We start from the raw sequence: 6,507 nt of genomic DNA, 5'->3' as shown, positions 1-6,507 counted from the left end.
TGATAAAGCTTGATGCGCATGACATAGTTCAATAGATATTTAGGAGCAGGGTTTTTTTTTCATCAAAAACAGAAATATTTCTTAAAACGATCTAATGTGCACTTATATCTTTAGGTAGGAAATTTTGCGTCATAATGGATGATAAAATCATTTTTCCGTTGACCGAGTTCATGACTGACTGGTTTTAAATGGAAATAGCGTTTTAAAAAATACAGAATTATGTGAGCATATGTTTAAATTCAATATGAATTTTAAGGCTTCTTTTAATCTTAAAAGTGTTGCAACGTGTAGTAAAAGGTATAGTAACCCCCCCCCCCCCCCCCCCAGTTCAAGTGATAAAACAACTAAGGATTCAGTTAAATAAATTTTAATATCTTGAAAGGCATTACATCATGTTCATATTCAGGGGAATGAATATTTACATGTACATGTAATGTTATAACATTGGACTCGAAACAAATCGAAGTCTATGGCTACAACTCTCAGATTTTTTATGGCTCGGAGAATGAGATACAATTGTTTTGGGATTTTTTGGGGTTTTTTTTAATAGTTTAGTTTTGGGTTTTTTACGGTGTCTGTTTTGGGTTTCTTGGGGGGGGGGGGGGGGTGTTTGTTTTTCTTTGGGTTTTGTTTTTGTAGTTGCAAATCTTCCTTTTTACTCAGTGACTTCGTGTAAAAATAAATAAACGGCCAACAAACTACAACTGAAGCATTGTGAAGTTAATGGTTAATTCACATTGTCTGTATAATCTGCATAGGTATGTAAATGTTCCAGGTCGTAACTAATGCAAATACATTTATGATAATAATTATGTACATGTGTATTCTATGGAAGATATATTTGAGAGGGGACCAGTTATAAAATTGACTGTCGTTAATTGGATGAAGAATTTCACTATTTTCGAAGTTCATTGAAAACGGGAACCTTGCATGTACTACCTGCATTTGATATCATTACATAAATACCAATCTGATCTAAAATATCACAAAGGATTTTCAAAAAAATATCTTTTGAATTTGGTTTGCATGAACTTCTAACACTGAAAATTTAATATTTAAAGTCCGTGGACATATGATTTAATACTGTCTCTTAAATGCATTTAGAATTGAGCTTCGTGCTACATGTAATGACTCCTTCTCACGAAAATATGCAATGAACTTAATCGCCTTTTCATCACACATACAGACGATTGCTTGGATTTACGCATCACCAAGTGACTATAGGTTTTTTATTTGAAACGAGGGATATATATTTTTTTTTATTAAAACCACATTTCAAGCAGTGTTGGTGGCACAAACGTTAATAACGAAACCACTGTCATATTTGACGTTCAATTTTCCGCGAGATTTTTTTTTTGTGGTATCAAAATTTATATTTTTTATATCACACCGTTTACTTTAATCCTATTTACCATTAAAAGAATTACCATCCTGAAATAATCTCGTATGACTGCAGGTGCAAATTCTCCCTACGTTGTTCAAAAATCGCGTGCGTGCATGGTAATTTGTTATGCAAATTTCACCCCAGATCTTGTAGAAAGGGTGTAGTAGTAAGCTTGCATGGCGAGAATCAGGGCGGCTAAAGATATTTCCAAGCGGCCACACACCGCCCACAGGACATAGAAAAATAATAGATATTTTACTTGCACCGTCATTTACGTCGAATAAACGTCCAGTTGATGCATTTCCTTGCGGCTCAAAATTCACACGCATTAACGATTTGCATATAAATCAACACAAACCTGAGAAACAACAAAAATCAAGACATCTGATATTTTGACAATTTTTGAAAAATTTTACGCAATTTTACGCTTTAACGTAAATATAAACATTTACGGTAATGCGGCTTAACGCAGTATACATCGTACAGATGAAAGCCTTTTTTTATTTGCAAATTCTTTAATTCCAACAGAACACAATACCGTTCTTTTCTGATTGACGTCTTTATTAGAGAATAAGATAGTTATGGCATTAGGACGTCTAATTAATTACCTTTCTAAAGAAGACAGAGTTTGCATGGAAAAATATACATTTTGTGGAGAAAAATTTGAAGTGTAAACTTTTAGCATAAGAAAAGATGTGAAAGTTCTGATAATCAAACAATTTAAAAATCATATTGTTAAAGATTAAAAAAAACAAAAACTAAAGAAAAATGCACTATGGTTGTTCCGAAGTACATGTATATATAAATTAATGAAAACAGTTACTCCAAGCATGGATAAGATTATCTGTGTGCTTGACTATGTATTGTTAAGTTGGTTTTTGAAAAGCAATTCAAAAGCATTAATTATTTTGTAAATAGAATACATACATACTGAAGTTTTTTTTAGAATGAAATAAATTTGGAACAAATGCTCCTGAAACCGAGAATTTGTTTTTGTTTACAGACATTTAGTTTTGTATGAACTTAAACATGTATATTTCATTCCATCCATTTATTTTTTTAATCAAACTGACGTGTCACGTAACAATGTATTCATATGGCAAGGCTGAACAAAATTATAAGTTGCAATCTTAATTGGACCATGCATCTTGAAATCTCATTCATTTTGTAAAAACAATAATTCGGATATGGTCTTTAATTTAACTTGTTTTGTCTCGGACTAGAATGTCTCGACGTCATTGGATGAAACGCGTCACGTGATTGCCTTACAAATTTCTTTAAAAGGTGAGCGTCAAATTTTTACGGCAACATGGCGGACCTAACGATATTTGAACAAACTTTTTACAAAACGTTTGCTTACATATCAATTTAACTTTAGGTCGCCGACAAAATAAAACACTTATTAGGTTTGTTACTGACTGTTTACAGAAATTTGTTGGGTCATAAGTCATAAGAAGGCTCGGCTTTGCCTGGCCTTCTATGGCAAAGCCGATCCTTCTTTGGACTTTACCGACCCCATAAATTTCTGTAAACAGTCAGTAACAAACGTAACATGTAATCCTCGAAGGCCCCTCGTTCTTAACTGATTTCAATTACCTTATAAATTGAATAATTTATATGAAGATTTCCAATTAAAATGAAAACACAACGCCAGCACACTTTGCCCATGTAAACGATGTTACTGGCATATAACCACATCAAATGGTAGATCTGCATTAACGTCGCTTCTTCGTTGGAGTACAAACCACTTATAATTTATTTCAAAGAATTGTGTTATTAAAATACAGCAAAGTGAATTAAACCTAAATATGTTATATCTAAATAAGATAAAAATGCAAAAAATTGACATCCATGACGTATTAACCACTGACAGTCAAAGCCGAGTGTCCATTGCAAGGGTTTAAGATTTCTCATCCTTTTAATTTATGCAAATGGAGTTAATTCGAAACAGCAAATTAAATCAGATTGTGCCTCATCGGCTTAGATTTGTTGCATAATTGATAAAACAGATTCTGATCACCTCGTTCGCGTGCTTTTGATTTTAAACTATCTTGTCCCTCATGAATTTTTACGTTTTGATGTTTTCTCAGGAACACTCATCGCTCATACATATGTAGAGTACGCTTTCTTAGAATCTACTGTATTCGTGTTTGTGGATTAAAAATAAAAAAAAAATAGCGAGGACTTGTCACTACTGTCAATTACTTGTGCTATATGCATCATGCTTCTATGAACTTTTAAGAAACTACATGATTTTTTTAAAATCTTAAACCGATATATTTTTTATTAAAATAGTATACGGTTTCAGTTTCAATCTTTATATGTTTCTGCAAATGCAGGTCTACAAATCACTAAATGAATATATTTACTTTTAACCTTTGTATTTCAATCGCATTCAAGCTAAAAAAAAAAAAAAGATCGCTAAACATGTTATTGGGTGTTTTGAGCTTAAAAAAGGAAGCAGTAATGCAATAGTTTAAAAAAAACAACAACAATTAACAAAAAAAAAAAAAAAAAACAATTGTTTTAAGGTGGTATGGGACATCTGTCGATATTAATGTAAACAATAATTGAATTGAAATACTTCCATTTTACATTTATTCAACCAAAAAGAAAATACCCTTTTTAAAAGAAAGGTAAACATCTTAAAATCCCAATCGGAACTCAAACTCGAACTGATTCGCCGTGAACCCTCTAACCCACTGTGCTACGCTGTTAGGTGGCATTTTTGAGAAAGAAACAATTTATGAAATCAGACTTGCTTTTATTGTTTACTTCAATAAATGGTACATGTACGTCACAATATGGAGGTGTCCCATGCCACCTTAATTGATAAGTTTTCATATGTTCAACGTACAGTATGTTTAACATATTTTAACTTGCATAACTTTCCCATTTGCATCTGAAGATTATGGTAATTATGATATACTCTCCATTTATTATTAATGTAAAAATGATTGTTTACATCTGAAATACAGATACATGTCAAATACACACAAATACGAGCATAATTTATCAAAATATTAATAAACGCTTTGTTATGAAGATTTTTTAATTGAAACTTTAGATATTTTTTTTGTCACAAATAACTTTTAATGTTTTCTTAGAAGGTATGAAGGCAAGTGAATTATGAAAAACAAAGTTATGAAAAATAAATGAAAGGTGATTTCCATTGTAAATTTTACTTAATAGTTGTCGTTTAATATCCATTCTATGATTTGAATTTGAACAGAGAAAAAACCCCATGTAACAACATTAATAACAGTACGATAAAAACACATATAGAACTTGCATCGCTATACATATAAATAATGCAGGTGTTGCAACTTTCATATTTGTGTGTCATGTTTGGGTTCATTTGACAGTTGAGGATTTCTGTGGTTTCCAGTGAAGCGCACTTAACATGCAGAATTGTCCATTTTGTTACAGGTATATAATTCATTTTTTGATGGGCCGTGTCTTTTTTGAAGGCTTTTTGATTGGAAAACTTGCATAAAACTACAAACATCGCTCAGACGTCAACAGCTTCAGACCTTGGTAATTGCTTACTACATTAATTAAACATGTTCCTTTCACAACTTAAAGTACATGAAATGCGTATTGCTTGTGAATCTAAATCTTTTTTTTTTTTTTAATGACTATCGGAACTAGTAAAACTATCTTCCATTTTTCTGTTTCCCCCTTTAACAAACTATTAAGGAATTTCAGGAATATGTACATAACCTTAAGATGGCCTACTACACCTTGATTTAGTTTCTCAAATATATCTCAAATAGGCGGGAAAATGTGCAATTTTGGATGACAAATAATTATCTTTTCAAAATTTTCAATTCAGTAAATGTAAACAATATCACCAGGCGAATTCGATCTCTTGATCTGCGATTCACAAGCCCGTTACTTAAATCATTGAGCTATGAAAATATTCAACCAAACAATTTATGAAAACATTAAAATCGCCATCTTGTGACGTAGTATCTTAAAAAGTATTAGTCTGGGTGTAGTGAGGTACATTAACCACCAAAATCATAATTTCACCCCCATATTCTTTGTTATGTAAACAGGGCACCTGTCTTTTTGCCGACATATATCGCTGGAAAAAATATACAATATTTAAAACAAAATTGCTATTAAGTGCAAAAACGTACTCAATTAACATTAAATTGAAAAAAAAATAATTGTACATTTAATATGAAACCATTACTAATAAAAATACACAACTTATGATTGTGTACAAATGCATGTTCCGAGTTTTCTTGATATAACAGGACAACGTTAGCTTGTTTTTTTTTTTAAAGTAACAGGACGATTCTCTTTCAAAGTATGGTAACACATTAGAAAAACTTCAGTAATCCTTAATATAAAACATTAAACTTTAAATGTCAACACTAACAACTAGAAAAATTATATTTGAAAATTTTCAAATGTTGAAAAAAGAAAACCGTTTAAGATATAGTCGAACTGGCGCTTGTAACAAAAAAATTACCAACTAGGAACTGATTTTGTTAACTTACGTCATACATGTATCAAGCACCTTTCATATAATTAAATTGTTGCTGAAACAGATTGCTATTCACAATTGCCGAATGCTGGAAGAAATTTTGTAGCAAATCTTGTTTCTTGTGTATCAAAAATCACACGTTGCCCCCCTTTTAAAATTAAGTTTGGTTAACGTCAAAACACATCACCCTGCTATGAATGATTCAGTTATGACCCATAAATTATCAAATTTTATGTACTCTTAACACTGTGTTTTGAATGTTAATCATTGGAAAAGGTGTTTTGTCCTGCTATCACATTTCTGTACATCTATTGTCAATTTTACAGGAAAAAATGAGTCAAGGTGGGAGCATAATATTCTGATATGGTAAAATTGATATTCTGTTAAACCAGAAGAATTTAAAATCTGAATGATTTAAGTAATTTATAGTAATTTAAGTAATGTTTATTACAAATCGTGTAGTTCAAACAAAGTGGTTCATTCAATTATTTTAATGTGCTCAAACTATTTTAGGTCACTTAATTTATCTTGCAAGTGATAAAACTGAAGGAAAAACTCAACTCTATCTATTTAAGAACGATTTATTAACAAGCTATAAACATATATAAATATTTTTTGTTGACAC

This window comes from Crassostrea angulata, chromosome 2 (genome assembly GCF_025612915.1).
Source record: "Crassostrea angulata isolate pt1a10 chromosome 2, ASM2561291v2, whole genome shotgun sequence".
NCBI classification, from domain to species: Eukaryota; Metazoa; Mollusca; class Bivalvia; order Ostreida; family Ostreidae; genus Magallana; species Magallana angulata.
The sequence above is the reverse complement of the archived record's forward strand: the minus strand, read 5'-3'. Positions refer to the sequence as shown.